The sequence below is a fragment of the Mycetomoellerius zeteki genome, unplaced genomic scaffold (genome assembly GCF_001594055.1).
Source record: "Mycetomoellerius zeteki isolate Tzet28-1 unplaced genomic scaffold, Tzet1.0 scaffold4, whole genome shotgun sequence".
Taxonomy (NCBI): Eukaryota; Metazoa; Arthropoda; class Insecta; order Hymenoptera; family Formicidae; genus Mycetomoellerius; species Mycetomoellerius zeteki.
In genome coordinates this window covers 150959-177573 of record NW_017257391.1, presented here as the reverse complement: position 1 = coordinate 177573, position 26615 = coordinate 150959, and the positions used below count along the sequence as shown (strand labels likewise).

At 35.8% G+C, this 26615-nt stretch overlaps 1 protein-coding gene and 1 long non-coding RNA gene across 2 annotated transcripts in view; both read right to left on the bottom strand.

Annotated features, from left to right (window-relative positions):
- Positions 1-26615, bottom strand: part of Kdm3 (Lysine demethylase 3) — a 329663-nt gene that overhangs the window by 191008 nt on the left and 112040 nt on the right.
- LOC108726210 (uncharacterized) lies at positions 5669-26602 on the bottom strand. Its single transcript, XR_001936792.1, has 3 exons — positions 26532-26602; positions 14840-14846; positions 5669-5679 (listed from the first exon to the last, which is right to left on the bottom strand). It is a non-coding gene; the product is annotated as an uncharacterized lncRNA (long non-coding RNA).

Here is a 26615-nt window from a genome sequence, read left to right as displayed (position 1 = left end):
AAAATATATTTACTACAAATTGTTTAGAAACACTCATTATTTTTTACTCAAAACAAGAATTCTTTTTTTAATATTATAAAATTGATCGAAAAAGCGACTTTGTATAAACAAATTGAATTTTTACTTTAATAATCTTGATTGAAATATTAAACTTAGGAAGATTCAGAATATATTTTAAATAAATTCAATGTTTGTAGTGAACTCTCTTACGACAGATTTGCAGATGTATGAAATTTTCATATATTTGAAACAAGTAATTATTATTATTAGTATATATACTTTTCTGTGTATACGGATAACATAATTTATGAACATAAACAGAAACGAAATGTTTATTAACTTATTCCAAGATATTAGAACCTTTTGAGTATTTACATTAATTAAACGAGTCGGTGCACAGAGAGAAATAGTGGAAAGCAATAAGAGTAATTCTCTCTCTCTCTCTCTCTCTCTCTCTCTCTCTCTCTCTTAAATAAGTTTATAAATACTTTTCATTATTAATCAGTATTTCATCATTTAGATTCTTTTTCGCAACATTTTTTACTAGATTACAAGGCTGTTTGAGTGTTTGCTTCCAGTCGTGTTTTCGATCTTTCTGACATAATTAACAATGCGATTAACCGTAATCACGTTGGCCAGCGCGAAAGCCAAAGCCCGCGGTTGATGAGAACACACGGGGTACAATGCATATCGCGGTAAACGACAAATATACACGCAACCGTGCATCGCGCAAACCACAATATAACTATTGTGGACGGCCGGAACAAAACGGAACTCAGCGGTGTCTTATTTAATTTTCGACAGCAGCGAAAGCGGTCCTTTGTGCCGCACACAGAATTATTCCCGGCGGGGCGAAGCCCGCCGCGCGGAAATTAATTAATTCCACGGAGCACTTTGACGGGAGGAGGGTATACATATATGCGACGTACACCACGATGTTTATGGCGATGCTGGGCGAACGAGAGCGAGATTGTCGCGGACTGTATGGTAAAGTTGACGGAAATTCATCGCTCTGGGAGACCGCGACGATTGTACTCTCGTTTACCGTTGCCGTCCATTGCGAGATGTCCGCCGCGGAAATGCGAACATGTAATTCCGTATCACGTAACGCAAACAGACGGTCGCTTGTTAGCGAGAGATATACCGGCGCTGGTTGCGACGCGCGTCCCGTCCCATCCCGTTAAATAGGACTGACAACGCGACCGAGTAATTAAGGTCTCTGGCCTGCACTCCTGGCGTTCTCCTGGAACTGGAAAGTGAAGCGAAATACCGACGACAACGCCGGCGTTATCGTGACGAACGAGATCTTTGAGAAACTTTTCTGAGGAGTGGAGGAGCGAACGCGAAACTTTCGCGGAAGCGCGTCTGAGAACTTCGTGCGTCTGGCGCAGCGGAACGAAGTTAAAATCGATAAGGATTAGATAAAGCAGAAACTCGGTGTACGAGACAACAATGCAAAATATCAAAACGGGATCTTTGACGCTTCGCGACGTAGCTTTCGGAAATTTCATTTAAGTTACTCTTGTTCTCAATCTTACCAAGTTAGAGATTCCTCTTCAGACCGATATTAAATTACGGCATTTAATTTTTAATAGTTAGATAATAATTGGTCCATTTGCAGTACGCCGTTATAAATCATGACAAATCCGATTTTGTCCGGATTATTCAGGTTAAAATAATATCCGCGGCGTATCTTTCTATTTCTGTCGACGATCGTAAAGACGATAGAAATTAAACTTGATCGCAAAATAGCTCCGATCCGTGATTATAATTTTAAGGTAATAAAGTATCTTTGTACGAACCTCTAACACAACCAAGTTAATTTAATAAGTAATATATAGACGGTAATCTTTCTCTATATATCAATAAGTTCGAATATTAAGATTCACGTAGCGTATGTAAGAAAACTCGCGCCGTTTTCCATTTTATGACTTGCCGGAACCTACATTCCCCGTCGCTCACGCTCGAGGAAGAGAATGAATGTTCATCCATCCATGGTCTCTGACGTTTCACCGCGTCACCTCTCTTTATCGCGCGTAAAATCGAGCGTTCGTCGCGAAAGAATGGCTACTGCCGCTCCTCGTCTCAATCGGATTGACTCACGTCGATCTAGGCAATTACAATGGCCTTTCGCGAATGCCCACGTATGCACAATGAATCTGTAAGAGACAGAGAAATGGAGAGAGTTTGTCCTCGACCAAGTAGCCTCCTACCTGTGCATCACACCATTTCACTGTTAAATATCAAAGAAGCAATAGTAATCATCCAATCCCTTGAATTAAATAATATTTTGTTAGTTTTAACTTTCACGTATGTCGAAATGTAAATCAATCCATTTCTGTAATTAGTTTCAAAGTAAATATCGTTCATATTAAAAATGTATGTATTTAACAAATAATAAACTAAATTTGAATCAAATTTGAGTTAATTTAATATATTTTCTTGAGTTAAATTTAACTCTATTGTTTTAGTCAAATTAACGATATATTGGGTAGAAGTAATGGCGATCTATAAGAATGATTAAAAATAACTCAAATTGTGTGAGTATAATTGACGTTATGAATTTAACAGTTTTTTTTGTTTTGGTTGGTTCTCGATCGAGGTTGGTTCTCAATATTTTCTCCAGCCTTAATATTGTAAGTATATATTAAATTATTATAATATAATATAAATAAAGGCAATGCGTAATATCTCGTGTTTACATAATTTTCCTTGAATTGCAGAACAAATTGTAATACAGGAAGTAATTTTTTAGTCTCTGACGAGGTCTAACGCGGAAGGAAAGCCGCAAATGAGCGCGTTAGCGAGATATCTCGGGTGTGGTACATAAAGGATTAAATTACTGACGATTTGTAATTCACGACCTCTACAAGAGAAAAAGAACGACGATTATATGCGGCGGAAAATGCACACGTGAATGTACATATGTACATTACAGGCACGACAGAGAAAAGCAGAAGTAGAGAAAGGGTATAGACCGTGAACGTGGGACGAGCGTTGGAGGCACGAAACAATGTAACAAGCGCGAGATTACCACAAGAATAGCGCGCTCTGATATCGAATTAATTACTTGTTACTTATATTACCAGGATTTCCGGTTTACTTTATCAGGCGGGGGAGTGACTTCGCAAACGCCGAAGCTGCAGACTCTCTAACGAGGCACGATACATTTCCACTCCACTATTTTCATTAACGTATTAATGTTTATCGCTAATTAAATCAAAGAAAAATATATATATCGTGCACTTTCATAGAACGATCTGATTAAACGGAGAATCCCCCATGTCGCACGCATTTCCCTTATTTTACGCCAGGATAAATAAAACGCTACTTATGATTTTATTGCTGGCCCGCCGCGCGGCTTGATTAAAGTACTAAAAATGTATTACCATACCTGGAAGTGCCTTAATTAAAACAAAATGTCGCTTAATCCCTCGAATCCTTTCACGTTTCTTCTCGTTGTCGACTCTTATTTGAGCTCTTAGATAAAACCGAGAAAAAGCTCTCTTGAAACAGACTCACAATTAGGACAATGTAAGGAGTTACTTTATCTTCAATTTTGAGATAATATTTAGTAAAAATTTTATTCTATTTATGATAATAAATTTTTTAACGAATGAACAAATAAAGAACAGAACTCTTCGTGGAAATTCAAGTGGAACTTAATTTATTGCATCAAAACATCTCTTTAGTATTTTATTCATGTTTTTTAAAGGATTTTTAATTTAAAGAATTAAATGGTTGTAAAAAATATATCATTAAAATTATTAAAAATGATGAAAAAATCTACTATTAAATTAAACGAGAATGAAAATCCAACACGTATGTTTCTTTCTCGTTTTAATGTTCATTTACGATGTGTCATTGTTCGCTATTTGATTAGCAAACTATTTTTCAAATGGAAAAATGGATTTCCTATACAACGCCTCAGAAATGAAATGGAATGAAATGAAAAACAGTCGAATCAAACCTGCAATCAACTGTGAATTCAACGCGGAAAATAAATTCGTTGAAATCTAATTACTCCGAATATTTTATGCGAGGGAATTTTATTCGAACGTGAAATTAAAAACACACTGGCAAAATTTGAGCTAGTTTTTAATTCAAACGTTGAAGTGTTTGAGGATATTTAACAGAGAATATAGGTACCTTTTTATTCCTTAATTTTTGCAAAGATTTGTATGAATGTATGTACGTCGCAATATAGCTTGAAATATATCGTGTTCATACGATCTCTTTCGTAAAGCTCGTTGACCGAGAATAAATAGATCAAAACGAAACTTTCAACTCATAAATGCGGAATTTGAACCTCTTCTAACCGCGAACAAAAGAAAACTACGTCGCGGTTTCCGATTTCACTATCGGCAGAAAAATCCGAGAATACAGTTGGCGTAGAAAATATTTGACTTTGTAAAATTAATTACAATCTGAGCCATGATATAATTATCGTTACAAGCGGAAAAACGCTGTTCGATTCGACACAATGACTTGCGAACGCATTAAGTGCAACGCCGTTATTATGTTTTCTATGCCAGCAATCAGTGTAATTGAAAAAGTGAAGAAGAAAAATGGCTTTCTATCTCAAACGTGTTTAACATTCCTATTTCAATAAAAAATTGCAGTAAAAGAATTTGTAATTTTTAACATTACATATTTCACGACAGTTAATTTATGAAACAAAATCTTTATTTAATACAAAGTTTATTAAATAAACTAAAATGTATAAAGTTTCTCTACCCATTTACACGTAAAAACTTAATTAGTCAAACTCAAATTTCCAAAGTTAAGTTGCTCTCCAACTACTAAATGTTTAAACAAGAGTTACTGTTCTTAATTTAGATGTACACATATACGCTGCACAGAGTAATGTTCGCGATAATCTATATAGCATTCGACAAACGACATGGTGTTGACAGAGCAGGACCAGAGTTGACTACAGGTAGTGATCGACGATTCCGACGAGTCGTCGATGCGAAGAGGATGGCAGTCGCGCGTCGTCGCCTGGCACTGTGTGCATAATGTGCATATGCGAGTTCGCAGCTGCAGTTTAAGTGGGCGACGATGTACTCGTTAATGACATAATGACTTATGATCGCGCCCCGCCAGAGGATATAAGGGAGATTCGCTCGTCCGTTTTGTCTCGATAACTGTTATCGAATACAAAAGACACCTATTAGACGGCCACGCGTGATTCCCGAAGGGACCAGACCTGCCCTTCCATAGGCACCCTATCCCATTCTGTCTGCAATGCTCGGCGATGGAGAAGATACAATGAATCGCGTGGGCTATAGAATTTACCGCGCCCCGGGTTGCCAAGCCATCTGCGAATTGAACGTAGAAAACGATGATTGTAAATTGAGTTATCACGGCTGCTCTTTGAAGTTTGAAAAGCCAATTGTTTTGCAAATAACATTTGTCTTTATATTAAAATTTTCAATTTATGTTTAATAGTTGTATATAACAGTAAAATTGTTGAATGAAATTATAAATTAATATAATTTTGGATTATAAATTAATATAATTATAAATTAACATATAGACATATAATATATTCGTAATGTCTAAATTAATTATAAGTCTGATTAAATATAAGTAAGTACGTAAATAATTTTCCAATTTTTCAATTCTTTTTAACTAAAAAAAAAATTACAAAATCGTCGAATTATTTTTTATGTTTTACTCATCTTTACTAATAATTCATAAAGAGAAATGAGAGAGAATTTGTGAAACAAGACTACAGTAAAATTTTCATATTTCGCCTCGCGTCGCATCAATCGTTCAGGGTTTACTCTCTGCTTTTCGTTATCTGTCTCTCCTCAACTTACAAAAAGCGATTTCAATAAATAATCTCTCTTGCGCGCCCGGGGCCGAATAATTATTTTCGTACGTCCGTTCGAAGGTCGACCGCCTTGAAACTCGCAAGAGATAGCAATAGAATGCAACGCAGAACACGTTTCAATGTGCAAAAACAAACGAAGCGATTTACAAGAAAGTATTGCACTGAATTCCAAATGTAATATCGGCATGTAATGCAATTAAAAGATTTATTTACATAACAATAACAATTTCTGTTAAAATGATCTGATTCTGTTAAATGAGATCAGATCATTGGAATCACATTCTAATATAATATAATACATTGAAATATATGTAATATTTAAGAAATCGAAACAATATGTTTTATTTTAAATTCAACAATCATTGCAAAAATTCATAGGATTTAGAGAGCATTATTATTATTATTAATATCAACGAAGATATTTCTGTACTGGAGAGGAGCGAAATCCCAGGAATCAAAACATCTGGACCAAGTATCGACCCGTGAACATCTCCTAAGCGACGTTTCCGAGTTCGTTAGCCCGCGCTAATGATCCATCGCTCACGCCGCAAGCGCTGCTACTGATATATCCGTCGGACCAAGACCCGGATGTACGGGAATAGCGCGAAATTCTGCGCGCACGCGTGTCTGAGTGCGTTGAAGGAGGCGCGATGGCAACAAAAGCACGAGCTAGTGCACTCTTCGAGGGACAAGGGAGGGAAGAGAAAGAGGGATGCGAAGCGCAGACGGTGAGACTTGGCGCTCGGCCAGGCAGAACGGAGCCAATCTCACTTTCGATTCCGTTGCACCACGCATGGCGGGATGGCCACCTGTGCAAATTGGACCGCACGATTGTGAGCTATATCGCACCAGGACATCGATTTTCCGAGACTGGCATGGGAATCCAAACTCACCGGGTTATATAGTGACGACTTCGAGGGAGAGAGAGAGAGAGAGAATAACTACAATGAAATGAGCTATCGAAAGTTAAACCGAAACTTACTCACTTTTGTGTTTGAAAACGAGCATTTCTTAAAAATATCAAATTAATTTAAAAGAATTTTTTTAGCGAACAGATCTGTCTGTATACGTCTGACAATGACTAAAAATAAATAAACGAGTGGATAGTCATTTTCATATTATTTAGAATTTTTTTAATAATAATTTTTTAATAATAAACTATGATAACACTAACTTAATAGAGAAAACAAGAATTTAAATAAAATAATATAAAAATATTATTTAAAATATTATTTTTTATTTTTTATTATGAAATATAATTTACTAAATTCCTCTCGCTAATTTGATTTTTCTATTTAATCGAGTTGAAACTATTTAACTTCTTTATTTTATTATTATTGTAAAAGCTATGTCTTTTAAAAATAGAAGATAAGTATAACAGCATGAATGTCTGGCGAACTTAAAACACACACACACACACACACACATACACATCTTCACTATAAACAGTCCAGCTCTTTAAAAATAGACGATGGTCTCTATTTTTAAATACACGCACTTAGTAACATCCAGCAGAAAGGCATCTTAAGTTACTTGGCTTGGCACTCTTCCATGTTGCCGTTTTATGCTGACGAATGGCTTTACGATTTTCAGAAATTTCAAAGGAATTACATGATTATAAATATATTGTATAGGATAAAAAAAAGTGGTAAATTTATCTTAAAAGGAGATAAAGTTTGAAGACCTTGAGAATGACGAGATAGCTCGAGATCTCGCGATTCAAGGTAATGCGGTACCTGTCCAGCAGGCACCACCTGCTGGCGGTACCACCATGCGTTCCTCCGTCAGGTTGCACCTGCATGTTTGCGCACCCTTATTCGATTCACGCAGACGGGCGTGCATGCACGCTGGAATTCAGCGACGGACAGCTGCGACGAGAGACCAGCCTTCGGCTTTTTCGCTTCATTATGCAACCAGCGAGGTAGTAGAAAGGGGAACGAACGGTGCGCTCGACCGGTAGATACCATTTAAACCGATTGTCCTATGAGAATGGGTGCGTGAGTTTAATGTTTAGAAACATAGACGTTTTTACGGCACTGTATTTTGGCTATAGCAAATGTTAAAGAAAACTTCAAATGTCAATAATAAGAATTAAAAATTCTATATAAATATTCTAAACGTATATTATAAAATTAATAGATAATACGTTTAAGGGGATCCTAAACCAACAGGAAATACCCACAATTGCAGATCGCCAAATTTTCCGAATTGGCTGTATAGATCACCAAATCCTTTTACACAATAAAAGTATGCACCAAAAAAGTACCAGTTAACTAAATTTGACGAGAAAATCGGAGAAGAAATTAAAAATTCACTTTATTTCAGCTTACCTTAGATTATAATTCCCTTAGTGCAGGAATTCTGTACATCGTACGTATCAAGTGATACGTACTTTCCCCGAAAGCGTATGACGCACACAAACAATCCTGAGCTTGCGAAATTGTGATCGAAGACCAAACAAAAAAGATTTTCCAAATTTTCGCCTCACGCGTTTGATTCAGATAAACAACGGCAAATAGCACAAAAATTGTGTATCAAGTATGTGACAGGTACTGCGAGAGATGGCGCCGGAATATGTTATATAAGGACAGACGTATGCGTTTGAGTGAGACAGAACGATATATAATATAATGTAAGAAATGAATCAAAAAGATGTCACTATTATCGAATTTAGAATTAAAAAAGTCTGCACTATCGATTTTGATCAAGTTCGGCCTTTGATTTAGAATCCCCTTAAAATATTAAAAATATAAAGGAGATAAGAAATTAATTTACAAATAGTAGAAAATATTTATCATTACACCATATTAAAATATGTTCTTATTTATATTATTCATTACTCACGTAATTTTATTATAATATTTGTTATTTGAGGTTATATCAAGGAAACCATTCTGGCTTCTAAAAGGCAAACTTATTCTCAATAAGAATTTTAAAATTACGAAAAAACCTTTTATAAGATCATTTCGTTGATTTTATTTTAGTCTAAAAGATTGACACATATATCCAATGACCAATATTAAAATTTTGAATCATATCGAAACGATTTACTGCCGTTCAATGTTCGTATAACAAGTTCGTATTTCCTATGTCGATCAGGATATTTTTGTGGACCGAAAGCCCAAACGAAATGCTTTCCGACGAAAAAGTGTTCCTTTTTTAAGGGGAATGAGTGCGTAATTGAATTGTTCTTCGCGTACCTTATATTTTTCCAGTCGGTTCTTTTCAACGAGAATCGATTTTTCCCCACGGAGACGGATTTCTCGCTCATTCGTCTTCTAAGTCGTAACGTCACTTAAATAAGAGAGGAGGATTACAAGGCCGTCGAGGAAGAAAAAGACTGCCCGAAAACAACTGAATGCTCATCCTTTTTTTCTCTCGTTTATTTCGTTTTTTCGCATTTTCTTTCTTTCGACGAGTGCTTTATTACCGCACTGGGAGAAGAGTGATATTTAATCCGAATATGAGTGTCTTCTCTCATCTCACGCTCGTGTCTGAAGGATAAAAAATGTACTAATAGAATAAAAGAACGACGACAATTCTTGCGAGAGTAATTTTTTTAGAAGAGAGGAAAAAGTCTTATCTTTTTGTACGCGAAGTACTTGATATTTCACGATAGAAATAAATAAATTATGTTAATATTCCCGAAAAAAAACATTCATTTTAATCGCTTACAATTCCAAAATTATCTTTAAAAAATTGCTTCAGCATGTTAACAAAGAAATATTAAATCTGTGAATCTTATATATGTATATATTTATATATAAATTAAATTCATACATATAAATTTATATATAAATCTAAATTATACATCGACGTTGACTTGTCTTCGAATAACAATGCTTTCCACGAGAATGCTTTCTACAAGAACAACTCAGAACTTCAAATGAAGACCGCTCTTATAAATCGCAATTAACAAATCTTTCTGGGTTAGTTCAGACAGGTCTTTTGTGAAGGCTCTCTGGCGAAGAGCAACAGCGGGGAGAGAACTTAACGAGAAAAGTCATCGGAACTGTTCGTGCGGCATCGAAAAAGCTTCGCAACGCCGTCGGGCACGTGCAGTCTTTACAGGAGTTCGAGTTGCTAATGCACAAACTTTCACCAAAGTACGCGGAAGGCGAGGGCGCGAAGGAGAAAATAAACCGTAGTAAGTACGTGCAGCATTCCTCGAGGACGTCCTCCGCGAATGAAAGAAAACAAGGGAGCCGAGACAGTTGAACGTCCGAAACGAAGACAACGAAGATGAGAGAGAAGAAGAAGGAGAAATATTTTAAAGAATCGATAAGAAAGTTCACGATGTCGCGTACATCTCGTCCGTACATTTCGAAACGAGAAGAGTACGCTCGACTGAACTCCAGAGTGCGAAGAATATAGACAAAGCGGGTTAGGTTCGAGTCCGGTAAATCTTTACCGAAAAATCCTTGTTTTTCCTTCCTGCAGACAGCTACATCCGCAAGATCGAAAAGTTGTGACCTCCGGTATTCCGGGAGCAAAGGTCCTGAAACATCGAATAGACCTTTCGTATCGAACGAGGAGATGCATTCGTGGCAATGTCAACGACCTGTATTCTCATATTTCTCGCTTATATCCTGATGTATTCTTTCCATATAAAACTTATGTATATAGAGATATTATTAAATAAGAGAATTTCTATATTCGGCCAAAGCGGATCTTAGTGCTTAAATATTTCTGTGTGAATTTGTCGAGAAGTCAACCACCTCGTGTATTACCACCTATTGCACACAATATTGCCAAGTCTGCTGCAACCAATTAAAAATGCTATGCTATATTTTACCATTTGATTTGCTGCAGCAGCCAATCTTTTCTTTCAGTATAGTGTATTGTTAGTATTGCAGGTTTTTCAAGAAGAGCTATTTCAAGAAGAAAGATTTCGGCGCGCAGTTTGCAGAATCAAATATGTATACAAATTCCGAGGTCAACCACCTCATGTATTACTGCTTATCGCGTACAATATTGTCAAGTATTGCTAATACATTACAAACTGCGCGCCGAAATCTTTCTTCTTGAAATACAACCATGAGCAGAATCAGAGCAGTTACATAATTTATTAAATTGACAAATAATTTGTAATAATTTCTTATGCTAAGCATCTTTATAAGAATATTAATAATCAGATGTTAATAAAAATCGTAAATTTGCGGATAATTTTATTGCAAAAAATGTTGCTTCAGCTAGGGTTTGAACTTGGAACTCTCGACTTTCCGGGACGGACGTCATACCAATTCAACCATCGAGTATATCACGTATATTATAAAATAAAAAGTAAGTTTAGCTGAAGAGATTATTGACGTGTCTAGTCGGATACGCAGGTCGAAGACACAACACGACGACATAGAAGATACTTTAAAGTTACGGAATACTATCACACTAACATAAGATATTCGTAGTTTCTATGGGAACAACATTAACGTCATCAATATTCTCGACATGAGGGTCCCATGATGGTAGGTACGCCGCGAAAACATCTTTGCGGTAGTGAAACTCGGAAGCGAACGCTTACGGAAAAAGGAATCTTTACGATCTTTTAAAAGAAAAGCCTTGTCGAGAGACCGGCGATTGCGCGATAGATCGTAAAGTTTGGAGACGCGATATTTCTTACATTCCCCAAACATAGAAAAAGATAGGTACTCTGCGGTAGGTAATCCGTTTCATCCGAACTTAAATTTTATACGTAAACTGCGACGGGCGCCTTACGATTTTCATTGAACGTTTCAGTAATGTGAATCTTTGAAAGTACACGTAATAAAAACTACAATTGTAAAAATTCATATTTGCGTTTCTCTCGTAATATTTCGAGTTTTGTGAAAAGACTTTTACTTCGAACTGTCCAAACACATAATATTTTCCAATGCGAAATTTTATATCCTGTTATTTGCCCTCTAAAATGAAATATTTTAATAAAATCAGAAATCCTATAAATAAAGATTTTTAGTGGTCAATAAAAAAAGTATACGTATGTATAAAATTTTTTTCATTGCATCAACAATCATAATAAATAATAAAAAAAAACTTTCTTTTTTATACTTTAAAAAAACATTTCGTCTCATTAAGAGAGCTTCTGATATTAAATGCATGTATGATTTAATCTTAGTTTCACATATACCGTTTGCTACGCGTGAAATTCAACCAAGTATTTAATTTTTATCTTATGGAAATGTGATTTTCAAGTACCGTTATAATGCTGAAAAGCATAGGAAATCCAATATACCTGACAGAGGGAATTTCAGATAAATATATGTACGCGCACACCTAGAGCAGTGAAGAGAGGAAATCAAGCGTATGCGGACCATAGCGGAAAGTTTCGCAACAATAATTATCCGAGAGTTTCTGCAACTAGTGGGCAAAACGAACCGGTCGTGCTTAAACCGGAACGAACGTAGCTGCTTAATTACCCGGGGACCGCCGCCCACTTGTGTACAAACAAATTCGTTACGGTGCTGTGTGTCGGCTGCCACGTGGAAATGTGGACTCTGATGGTATATGCAGCGATGATCTACAAACGATGATCTACAAACGCTGGTGTTGTCACATCGTTGGGCTTTTTCCATACATGAAAGAATATTTTGTTTAAATTTGTTCATACAGAAAAATTGTTCATAATATCAAAACGTATTATTGGAAAAATTATAAAATATAATCAATGTATGGTGAATATCGAGCTTTTATGTTTATTCTCGAGAAAATATTTTAATGTTTTCCATTTAATTAAATTTTATTTCACATTTATGAGTATTTTCGATTCGTAATAAAATTTTCGTTTTTTATTCTTTATAATTTAATAAAATCATTATTAATAAAATTCTATCACATAGAAAATTACAATTCTGGATAGCATCGATACTACGATGTGAGAGATACATTCGCGTGCAGAAAACGAATCACCAAACATGTAAAAGCGAAAAGTGTATCTCGGTATGAAAATAATCTTGGAAATAAAGCTCGCTGCTCATCACATGTAATAATTAAAATTGCATTATCGAAAACGTGACTAACGATATTATCATAAGCACCACCGAATCCGCTATTATTTTTATGCGCTGCAGTGATTTAATCATCAGTCGTGGAAACTTTGATATATTTACCGATATATGACCGATATATGACTGATACATATCTCTACACAAATACTGAAACGTGTCACTTCGTTACATCTCGGTGGCGCGCATAGAAGTTAACAATTGTTACATATTTGGTATACAAATGGATTGTATTTCGTTAAAGTGGATCGACCGTTGTTGAAAATTAAATATAAAATTTCTCGCATAGATTTTTCGGGGAAAAAAAAATACCGAACGATTCGATTTGATTTTGACTCGTATACAATAAAAACGATCATCAGATATATCGATATGTATCTACCGCGCACCGTGTACACAATACAATTACGAGACGGACCAATATCATTTTAACGAGCACGTTGTTCTCCCATACGATTCTATCATACATGCGTCGAATGTATGTACGTGACGGCTCTTCATTATATATGGTTAACAAAATCCTCACTCTCTCAGAATAGTCATACATGTGGCGCACCCGGTATCGTCGAGCAAGGAAAAAAAAATACAAGTACCCAATCGATCGATGAATTCATCTCGCCAAATATATCGCGTCGACGAAACGAGGAGACGATTCGAGAGGATTTGAAATTAAACGCGAAAACATTCCTGTACGCGCACGCGCCCACGCACGCACGCACGCACGCACGCACAACAGTAGAGATCAATAGCACGCGCCAATTTATGCGCAAAATTCTCGCAAATTTAATGGCGTGCTCGGAAAAACCACGCTCGGTATTTTACATCCCGGATTTCACCGATTCGCCGCCGCCGGAAAAATTTAATTACCATTTACGATTTCAATTAAAGCGAGCGACAATGGGCGCGACGTTGATTAAGGTCGATATTAAAACCGGTACACTACGACGCACCATCGACGTTTCACTTGCACAATTTGATACAAACGTAACATAAATGTAAGCATAATGAGCTGATATTATGACTCGCTTTGATCCATGAGGTCAGCATTAATTTCATATTGATGATGAAGCATCCATGAAATCCGTACAGAAATGCATTTTTTTGCATTTTACAGCCAACTAAAATTGATCGTATCGCATAGAATTTACACACACATGCGTGTGTGTAATTTCTCATACTATTATTTAAAAACGCGGAGAGAATGATTCTACCGAAGTATTCACAAATATAACTAGGTACAGATCTAAAAATAATTTTGTTGGATCATCAACATTTTTAGATAGGGCACTCAAACTGATTGCTAGAATGTCAAAATTTTTTGACATTCTAGAAATTTTTATTTTTCTTACATATGCAACAGAATCAGTCGTTATTATGATAAATTAAACAATAATAAAAAAATAATTGTTACACCAAAATTTATGTGAATTTACAGTTATTATCAATAAACATGGGATAGATAAGCTATAGAAAAATAAACTCGATTAATTTAATGCCTTATATCAAAATTTTTCAAAAAAATTCATATTGTACGAAAAACACGCCCTTAATCTCTCTCTTCTCTATTTTTTGTATTTCAAATCGATTTCATTGAGTGAAATATGCGTGGATTATGCGTGGCTTATAATATACATATGTATATTATAATATGTATATTATAATTTGAAACTAACAATAAGATAGATGGGCTATTGAGCAATTAAATCTAACTGTTTATTTAAGAGATAAAATTTTCCGTAATTCAATTTCTTGATTTATTAAAAACATATTACAATTTCCCATTTTCGAATTAAAGACAAATTTTATTCTTCAAAAATTAAAATTTGATATTAGATTTTATAATCCGTGGAGCAATTAATCAATTTGTGGAGTCATTAATCCATGGAGTAATTAATCAACCATTCAAATTTTCATCAATAAAAAGAATTTAATAATTTGTACGTAGCACTAAAAATTAGTTATTAGTATAGTCAATATATCAATACCAGTTGCTTGTTGCAACTTAATATCTACGCACAAGAAATTGAAAGGTAAAATCAGCTGAGCAATAAAAATCAGTAGTTAATACTTTAACTACGAAATAAAAAAAACTATGCGTGCAAGCAAAATTACAGTACGTCCAAATTTATACGATTCCATTAAACGGGATTTTAAATCTCATTCCCTAAAGTATAAAGATAACTTATCAAACCTTTTAAATTTTTACTGCAATTTAACACTTAAATTTTATCTAAAGAAAGAACATCCAAATTTAGAACTGTAGAAAACAACATTGGTCGTTGTTACAAATATCCATGACACTCACATACACTCCAATCACACAAACGGGAATCGCGTCGATTCGTATGTAAAAGCGGGGCGTGGATTTCGAGCTATTAAGGTTTATTGCGCTCGGAATGCAGGACCCAATAAAAGCTAACACACGAGCCGCTGAATTTCAATATAACAACGTGACCGCGCCGTGTCGAAAGCGTACTCTCCCCCGCGTGTCCCTTCGCGCTCGAACGAACCAGCAATTAATTCCGAAACGCGATTTATTGGCTGCGGATCCCGTCGCGGCGTTCGATGAGTCATCACGACGCGACGATTCATTCAAAAGTCGCACCTCGTCGCGCGTGGGTGAACTCACACGCTGCAGTCGCGGTCATTGTGTCCGCTCTCGCATCGATCCGCACTTTTCTTCCGCTTGCAGATTGCGCAACAAGAGTGCATACGAGTGTGCCAACATGACGCCGATACCGATCGCAAATCTCCTACGCTCAGCTTCGAGCGAACGCTATAAAAGCAGTTTCATGAATGAGTAGAGACTGGTAACGTGTTATATTACCGTTCAGATGATATATAATGATTATAATCGTGAAGCAAAGGAAGTGATCGTTCACAGAAGAAAAGAAAAAAAATTGAGAAATTTTTAATTTAATCCTTTGCACTTCGAATTTTTTTTTCAAAAATATAATGCATATTTAAACTGGCAATTTAAAAATGTCGAGTGTGACTCGACACAAGAGCTCCTGTGAATAAAACTGATGTCGAATCACACTCGACATAGGAGTGCAAAGATAAAAATAGAACAAATAATTTTAATAAAGTATCTAAAAATTTATAATAAAGAATAAATAGAGAGATATCAGAAGTCAATGCAGAAAACAAGGCGCATTACCACTAATAAAATTTAATTTTTGACAATAATGTATGTATATAAATGATTACATACATAAATGTCAAAAATTAAATTTTATCAGTGATAAGACGTGTTTTTTTTCTGTATTAATTCCTCTGATAGCATCCACTTGTTCTTTATTGTTAATTTTCGAATTTCAGGAGTCCTTTGAAGTTAATCTAAAAATGTAGCTATAAATCTGAAAATAATTCTATCGGATTATCAAAATAATTACGTAAGAATTTCAAGCAATACCACAAAAAGTTTTAAAATTCTAACAACCAGTTCCAACAACCAGTTTGAGCGTGCTATATAATGTTTTGATGGTTCAACAAATTGATAAAGTATCTAAAATATCTGATAAAAAAAAGAGTGTCGATTCTTTTTAGATCCGTATCTAATTAAATTTTTAGATATCTCAGCAAAATCAGCTTTTTTTATTTAAATATAATTTTTTAAACTCAGATTAAATCGTGATTTCTAGCGAGCATATCAATATCGCGTAAAAGCAGATGAAAAGCATGGATGTTGAACGAGAGCAAAAAATATCAGTGTTTCGATCGAGAGATATCATTATGATCTCCACTCGCCTGTCGCATCGACTGTGAGTTAACCATCGCGGACGCGGGAAACGGAAATTACTTTCGTAATTCAGTTACCATCGGATTACAAATTATAGTTACAAATTGCGTTTGTAACTATAATTTGCGAGTGAATCAGTTATGAGTTACGATCCTGCCGTAGGGGTGCATTAAGCATAACGTCGGTCGTCGCACGAGAGCGTCGACTCGCGCATCAAGCGTGCTGTAACATCACAGCCTTTATTGAACGCTTTTGTTGGATGCGGCGCACGCGAATGGCGGTGCGGGATTTGAACAGAACCGTACGGGCTCGGTGTTACAAGCTCGATATTACGAATCGAATTCCACCCGACTTTCCAAAAGCCGGGAAAGAATAACGTCGATACTTGCGTTTTTACGAGCGGGCGTTTCGCTTTACTGCCTGCGCACGAACGATAACGAGATATTATCGTCTCACCATACACGCGCGCTCGTGCACGCGTGTTCACATGTCTTTTTAGAGCGATTCTTTAAAGAGGCGTTTCCGCGTGGCGCCTCCCTTCTAAAAGCGTTTATATTTCTTTCTCACCGGCTGCTTCTCATGCAAAATATTGACGCTCGTATAACGACATATAACTCCGCGGGGAGTTTCCCCGATAATCCTTATCCGGCGCGATGGCGCTCAACAGAAACTATATCATATAGCCCCCTTTTTTATTGCGCTCGTAAATCCGTTAAAACTCTTATTCGCCAACCGAATGCAGAAATAACGTGTCACTCCCGTTATGTTGGAAGAGCGCGAGAATACAACGCTGTATTTTACGATGGATATTCCACGCGGAAATGGAATCGTGCAGATAAGGCATACATTGGTATTAATCATATTTATCAAGATTTGATGGGAAATAATGTACATTATTTCCGTACACACAGTTGAATTCGGTCAATTGTAACTTTATTAAGATAAAAAAAAGTAGTTGTAGCATTTGTGTAATAATACACTCCGGTGACTATTCGCATCTATAAGATAATTACATAGCTAGTGAATATATTTAAAATCTTTGATGAATAATAATTCAATAGAAAATCGATATATTTTACGAATCATCATACACGGAGAGAATTTTCTTTTAAAATTTACCCTGAAAATATGGCAGTGTGTTGTGATACAAATATAATATTTTAAAGATTTTTACCATGCACTTCAGTAAAATTAATCAAACTTAATTTATACTTTATTGTAGTTTTATCAATGAATGAGAGAGATTTACATTAAAATTCTTCGAATGTTGACCCACGACTACCCAATGACTATCATATTTTCAGGGTAAATTTTTAATTAGCATGACATTTCGCGTATGCTTTGTTATTCTGTACATCAGTTTAACAAGAGATCAATATTTCCGTATATTGACCTCTTGTTACGGAAAGAACGATTTTGATAAGAAATATAAAAATTTTCGATAGATACAAATATGATAATAATTTCGTTAGATCATCAATTGGTCGTTAGAATGTCAAAACTTTTTTTTTGAAGAGCATTGTCATCATGCTTCAGCATCTTACATAATTATTTTGATGACTTGGCATAATTATTTTCAGATCTGTATCTAGCTAAATTTTTAAATATTTCAGTAAAATCGTTTTTTCCGTATAGCAATTATCAAAATTGTCGTTTCTTGTAGTATTCTCTCTCTAAGAAAAGGTGATTAATTCTGACCTTTCTAGCAGTTTCTTTTCCAAACCAAAAGAAAATCGACATACACACTAAAAAAAGAGCATTAAAATGTACATACAGCGGATCAAGTCTGAGAATTTGTTCAAAAACCTAAAGTTCCAACTAAAACCGGAAAGATGGTAATCGTGTACAGAAGATAAATTCCGGTTGAACATGACGATATTCTTTCTCGAACTACATTTGCGTCTAACGGACGTCATTATGCCAACCGGACAACTCGCCGGCGTGTATGCATTCGGCGCAGTGCGCATAATGTTGAATGCATACATTTATACGTAGCAACAGACTGCCCACGTGCTGCCTGACAATGCTTTAATTTGTCGTTCGTTCATGGTACACGCCCGCACTCTCGCACGTGCGGGGCACACCTACGGTCGGTTCTACCCGCTCGAACGTGTGCAATTCACTTGGCAAAATGGTATTTTCGAGGCAACGTACCGAGAATCGTCGAGACCGCTCCCCCTCTTTGCAAAATCGATCCCTTTCAACAATTATTGAGCGGCTTTCATACCAAAAAATAAAAAGGTGAGAAAAAAAGATGCTGGCGAATCGCTCGGTGAGAACAAATTTGCGAAAAACAATGAGAATTTATTTACAGAGAAAAGTTACGTTTAAATTAAAGAAATTGTTTCTTTCGTTGATTTTTTCAAGTTGAAATGAAAATACTTTTGAGGAAAATAAAAATTTACTTGATTTTTTTAGAAATAATGTTCAAATAAAAAAAAATTTATTTGATTTCAAGAAATGACGTTTAAATCAAAGAAACTTTTCTTTAACCGTATAGCAGTGTAACAAAGTTCTTTGATTCGAACAAATTTTTTTTAATCGAAAAAACTTTTCTTTGGGTGCATTCCATTGAGATCGACAAAGAGTTAATCTGCCGTTTCCATCCCTCTCGCGCGGTTGTTTCAATTGTGCTTGCATCCATTCTGTCCGCTGGAAGTTCGTTACGAGACTTATGAGAGAGTATCCATCTGTTGATGTGTACACCAGGAACTTCGAAACGGCAGACGCATTCGCGACAGCATGATTATCGGTATCAGGTGCAGCGAGCATTATGCGCATCCACGTATAATTAGTATAGAAACTGGCGTTTGCGATGCGTTCGTGCGTGAAGTCGGAGTCGACGAAGGAGTGAGAGAATGAGAGAAAGAGAGGGAGGACAGGAGAGGAGAGTGATACGTGCATTGGGAAACGATTTCGGTTACACCGACCCAGAGGAATCGACGACAGATACAGCGAGGTGATGAATTATTCTCGCAGGAACGTGGAATTGATTGCTTACAATGCCGCCGTACGTGACGCGATTCTGCGAATTCAACGATATACCGAAACGATATATATCGCCTAATCCCGAAAGCAATTCCGGTAATGTTGAAATGTACAAACGTGTGTACATTTCCATGTCCGTTTTTCATCGAATACATCACTTACTGTGTGACATAATCTAATATAATTATTCATTTGCGTACAAAGACGCCTCTTAAAAATGTAATTGAGAAGCCAAAAATCTAGCTTTTCATCAACATTTTATTTCAGCGTTGGTGAAATTTAATTTACCGGCCCACGCGATCGAATATAAGCAAGACGTAATTGAGTTTGGAATTTCAACGAAGTCTCTATATTCTTCGTAAAAAGCTCCCTCGTAATAAACAACGCTCTTTAAAAACGCATGATGAGACATAATATGGTTCTCGCGTTAAACTATCGCGCAACGCCGCCGCGCCGATGCAGGATGCTTCAATATTTAAGCGCACATTGTTCGTCGTTACCACGTTTTCAAATTCACGAAGCCCTGTGTCCTCCCCTCGAGGTGTCAGAGTTACGATCTCCAGTAACGCGAATGAGGTATCAGACTGCGGGTTGATCGATCGAGACAGAACAAATATTGAGAGCGAAAAGGGCTGCAGAGGGTTGAGGAAAGTAAAGGGATAGAAAGATGGAAATGAAGAAGAACGCCACGTAAGGTACGGGAGGGTGTAATTTCCCGAGAAGCGAAGCCAACGAGGTCTCGCGTAATTGGTTCGAAGGGTCGGCCTTTATATATATAGCCGTGAAGCTGCGTCTCTTGAAACGAGAACGAGACGAGACGGGGAGAAAAGCACGTTTCGCCAAATGCGTACGGAATTTCCATGTAAATGCCGCGCGACGTAACGCTTTCACTGCTCTGCCTTACCTCTGGAACGATAACAATCCATTCTCCCCCCTCCCTGTTACTCCTTCTCCCCCTTCCGCCTCTGCTAATGAATAATTCATATTCTGCTTCGGATGCTGCATTGTTGAACTGCCGAGTTAACAATGTTTCACGCAACATTTAAACGACCCAGTAATTTCGATATTACAAGTTGACGCAACGTTCGATACGAGAGATAATTAAAATATAATTGCATATATAAAATGACAGGAATGTCGCGTTATGGTTATTTGGAAAGCTCGTGCGGAGGATGACGAGAACGTCTCGTACATAAATTGCTCGCAACACTAATACTTCCATGGCCGTAGAAAATTGGCATAATGCATAAATTACTTCTAACAAGCCTTGATCTATAAATATAGCAGTCTCTAGATTATCAAAGTCCGTTATCTATCGTCGACGATATTTTAATATTTTTAAAGATATTAGTTGTTGAACCGTCTTCATATTACAAATATTGCTGACATTTTAAAGAAAATTGAAAATATATTTATAAATGATATACTAATAAATTACGTCAAAGAACCTCTTGTGATTATCAAGGCAGTACAACGAACACAGTTAAAAAATATGTAGCTTCTGCATATATGCACTATTAAATATCAAAGCAGCATCGGTAATTCAATTCCTTGAGTTAAATAACATTTTGTTATTTTTAACTTCCATGTGTATTAAAATGTAAATCAATTCATTTCTGTGATTAGTTTCATAGTAAACAACGTCTATATTGATGTATGCACTTAGTAAATAAAATTTTAGTCAATTTAATACGGTTTCATTAATTAAATTGTTTAACTCCATATTTTAATTAAATTAACGACGTATTGAGTAGAGGCAGTGGCGATCTATAGAAATGATTAAAAATAAATCAAATTGAGTATAATCTGATATTATGAATTTAACAGCGCGCTACAGTTCAAATATAGGCGTAGTTATAAAGGGTCAGGCATTGACAGTCTCCTGCCGTCTTCTCTTTTGCATCGCCTTTTTTATTTTTTCAGACGTAATTACCGTGAGACATCAACGCTCTTGGTGCAGCACAGCCGCTTGAGGTTATATTTTCAGCAATGTGTCATCCGACACGCGTTTACGCCAGTCGTTTATTTTTGCGACGTATATAGCGCTCGTGAAAATAAAAAGAGACCCGAACGAGCAGTGGGATGTCGACGAGGACCTAGGATGCAAGGAATTATATCGACGACCGCAAGAATGCCACTTCAAAGAACTGTAGGGTCTAGTTATTTTATTACCACAAGGTCCACTGCGTGATACTTCCGATTTGCACTCACAGAAAGAAAGATCGACTTTGAATCTTTTCGTTCGTCGGATGATTTTGGCGTGGGAGCATTCTCTAAACGGTCGTATACATCAATGTTTCTTAAACTCGTACAAAATAATCTTTTATGTAGTGTATTTTATACACTGAAAAAAAATGTAAGGTAATCGGACCCTGAACACTGACTTAAAAAGCAAATTACTACTAAAAGTTTCACTTACTAAAAGTAAACATATATTTATTTCGTACGAGAAAAACATTAATTCGATTTAACTGTCATTTTTTTTATTGAGTAAATATTTATTTACCGCAAGGAAATCTTTAGTTAGTTAATACTATTGAAAAAAGCATGTTTTAAGATTCAATAAATTTTTTTCTCAGCGTATAATATAATAATTAAAAATATGTAATTAATGTTATTGACTATTATGAAAACACTAAAATAAATTATTTCAGTAGTATTTAATAAAGAGGTAGATATGACTGAAGTAAAAAATCAATATAAAAGTAAAAAGTAAATATGCTGAGAATTTATATTTTGCAACGATACACAAAACAATCACAAATACTGAATTGCAAAATCGGATAAATCAATGCTGAAGTTGATATAGATTCGTATAACGATTTATGCAATCAAATAAACAAAAATGTAATCGATAAATAATCTGAATAATGCATAAAATCGCAATAATAAATGTCAGCTGATGAAAATAGATAAACTTAGCATTCGTTATCAGTGATACCAGCTAAATCAGTATTTAAGATTTTGCTAAATCATGACTTCTGTTAAATAATCGAGAATTCACTAACGAGCTTGACTCGAAGTTATTTGAAGAATTGGACGTTAATTTTCTTGAACTCAGACTATAAAGAGGTAACCTAAGAAGAAATCAGATCAGAAGAAAAGAGATTCCAGGAATATTCATCGTGAGACGATGGAAGATAAATTTATTTGGTTTCGTAAAGTCAGAAACCGCCATGTTATTTCAAAATTGCGAAAAACTCGCCGCGATAATCGTGCAAAAAGACAGACGAAACTTTTGAATTATTCAGGAGCCATCTCGAATTGGATATTTTCCTGATGCTCCAAACTTCATCGATGACAATCTGTTATCCTTCAATTTAAACTAAAAACGTGGCGCTAACCGAAAACCCGATAGCAACGTTCTGACGCAATCGATTTTACGTAGATTCTCCAAATTGGAATTTAATTCGTCCACGTTGTTAAATCAACTGATGCTATAATCACCATTAGTTCATCACGCGATGCACGTAACTATCCCATTAGCATTCATCATATCGTATTCATTATCGTTCAAATTTAATATCGATTAACATCGATATTTTGCAATATGAAGTTGCCAATCAGTGCATTAATAGATATCTGTTATGAAAATGTGTCAAGTATACTAGAATTACTAAATCCACTGATATTTTTCAAATGTCAACAAATTAGAGACAAAATACCAATACCGAAAATATTTAACATCAAATGCAAATAATCTGTAATATTAAACAGTGATCAATATTAAAAACGTTAGCAATATTATATCACAGCTGTGATATTCTATTTTCAGTCGCATTAGTACTCGATGTTGTTAAAGTATCTATACATAAATAAATCTGTTAAAGTATATACATAAACAAATCTGTTTTCTCTGAATTGTGTACACTTTTATTTGAAATAAAATACAAATTGACAAAAAAGTTTATATAACAAAATTTTGTGTTTAAAATTATTACAATATATTTAAAAAAATCAAACTCTAGAGAATTATTTACATCTTATTAAATATCAGAAGAACTGCACCAAAAGATTTTCATTAATTAATGAACTGAAGACCGCTCTCTACTGGCTACCTACCTAGAAGAATTTATTCGTGAAAACATGTGCGGCTATCGTTGAAGCGTCTTAAAAGATAATATCAAACCTAAAGATGGCTATTTGAATATTAATTATTATTTTTGTATTTAATAAGATATAATTAACAGTCCAAAGTTTGTTTTTTTTTGTAAATATATGTTACTAATGATTTGATAAATACAAAACTTTGTGGCCAAATTTTTTTGTCATCCTATAGATATATGTTTAATATTTGACAAAAACAAGAAAGTTCTAGCAATCTAGTACAAGAATAAAAACACAAACCTATTATGTCTAATTGCATCTTAATAGAAACAAAAATGCCGCAAGTACTCAATGTCGCGGTCAAAGGTGGAAAAAAACTGTAACCAATCGAACTCTTAAGACAGACTCTCTCGGTGAGTACAAATCAGGAAGAACAGAACGAAGAAACGACCGCGCGTAATGAGAGCTCGAGTAACCTAGAGAACGAGAGAAAGGAAGATAAATAGACGAGAGGTAGGCCGCGGAGGGACCTGAAGAAATGGAGCTAAGAAATGGCCTCTTGAGGATTAGAATGAATTCACCGCGGACGAACACCGGGCAATTCTCGTTTCTCGGCTTGTATTATGCCCCTTTCACACGATCCATTTGAAAAATTCTCTTATTAATTCTTACAAACAAATAGATAAGATAACATCTCGTTTTGTACTGCTGTGAAGAATTATACTCTAAATTAATATTAATTTAAACATATAGGTCCGGATTTACACAATGCTTTTATCGATAAATGCGCGCTTTTATTTCTGAAGTTCTAATAATATGTATAATGTGAACTAAATGTGCTAAATGTGCGCTAACGTTGTTATAAACGTGTTCTGAATATAGGCTATGAATTATTTGGATATTTCAATCTCTTCTTTTTTACATATATCTGGCATATTTGTGTAATATATATGTGTATGAAATTGTGTATATATAGTATGTTATAAAAGATTAAAGAACGCGTTTCAATTTTATAAACATAGATATTATTACGCAAGTATTTTGAGACATAAAATTCTATCGCGTATTTTAGATCGCGTAACACAGACTTTAGACCAGTGGAAGGTTACCGTCCTCTTCCATCGGAATCACCATGATCCTTTTCTTCCTCCTGAGTCAGCCTTTCCCCCATTCTCACTCCCTCGCGTCTCGCACTACTGCAATGTGATTCCTCTTTTTCTTCTTCTTCTTCTCCTTCTTTCTCACCCCTTGAATTGCTCGATGGCGGTTCAGACGGTGCCGGCAACGTGTCTTTTGTCCGCGGACCGGTTTCTACCGGTTCCTCGAACCATTTATTTCCCTCGTCCCTCGGCTATATATGACTATATGCTCCTTCTCACTCCGCTTCTCCCCTCGCGTCCTCTCCCGTAACTCGTTCTCCCAATACGTTCCTCCGTCTTCTCATGCCATTCCTTTTCTCACTGCGTCTTCCATCGCCTACCATCTCGTCCTACCACCCTCGATTGTGTTACACCCTTTTTTCGGCCAGAGTATCGTACCACTGGCCGGTTCTCGCACTCAAAATAACGCCCCGATTCCTGGCAGCTTCCCGAGTCCATGAATGAACGCGGTCGAATCGCTCGGAGGTATGGAGGAGACGAGGAGTCACCGAGCCCGGCTTGTCTGACCTTCGTACGGGTCGATTCGGTGCGCATCTATCGACGACGAGGACGAGGGCGACGACGACCCCGTTTGACCTCGCTTCATCGACCACGCCGAAGACCTGGACACTGGGTCGACAGAACTATGCGGTAGCTCACGACTACGTAGCTCTTCCGCCTTGGCGTCGGTGTACAAGCATGGAGGGGGAGAGTTATACTTATTGGTCACGATAACTGGCGGTTTATTGGCGATGCTATTTCTTATAGGTGTATCCCGTGCGACACTTCGCCAACTTTGTGTGATGTCACGCATATTCCTAGATTAATGTTCCTCTCGAGAAATTAAACACAAATAATGTTTCTCTGCACTGAAAAAAAAGTCGAAATATTTGCAACTAAATGTTATATGTAACATTTTCCTTGATATTTATTAGTTAATAAAAAAAATTTTACTGTGATGACAAAATATATATTTCTATGAAATATATCTCATTAATGGTAAAAAAATAAAATGGATGTTCATTTGCTAGGAATAAAATTTTATTTCGCCGTATTTAAATAAAGATTTATTTCAGTGAAATAAATTTCATATCACATAAATAAATTTTTAAGTATTTTTCTCAGAGTATAATGTTAAATGTATAAAACGTGTAATTTATTCAGATCGACTAAAAATATTTCGAAAATTCCTTCATAAAAATTCGAAGATTATATTTCTGCAATGGTAATCAATTGTGAGTTGTGCAATTTTTTAATATTTGAAGTTAAATGATTTTTTATCATTGAGTTGCAATATCCAATAAAGGAAATTAGAAATTTGCTGTTAAATTACGCTGTAAAAAAACAATTTTCAACTCTTAATTTTCAATCGCTCGTGATGTGAAAATTATTGACATCCTAATGAAAGAGAAACTTTGGCATATTAATTAAAAACAATACCTACGTCACGTACTATTACAGGTTTTCTTTAATTAATGCAGATTATTCTTTGATATACCAGTTATGTAAATATGAAACCGGAATTTACCAATAGATGGCCATAGCTGTCAATGTAATTGCCGTCAGACCGCGTCATTGACGCCATTTCCTTGTTCTGACATCTGACAAAGATTTTCAACTCACAACAATACAAGTTTCATACAACAGTATAGTTTGTAATAGCGTTGAACATGTCAAATTTTGTGCCTGGAAACTACGATTTGCGGACAGCATTGATTTTCTGTTACCATTTGAAGAAAACTGCTGCGGAATCGCATCGAATGCTTGTCGAAGCTTACGGTGAGTATGCTCTTGGTAAATCACAGTGCTTTGAGTGGTTTAAAAAATTCAAAAGTGGCGATTTTGACGTGAGAAACGAAGAA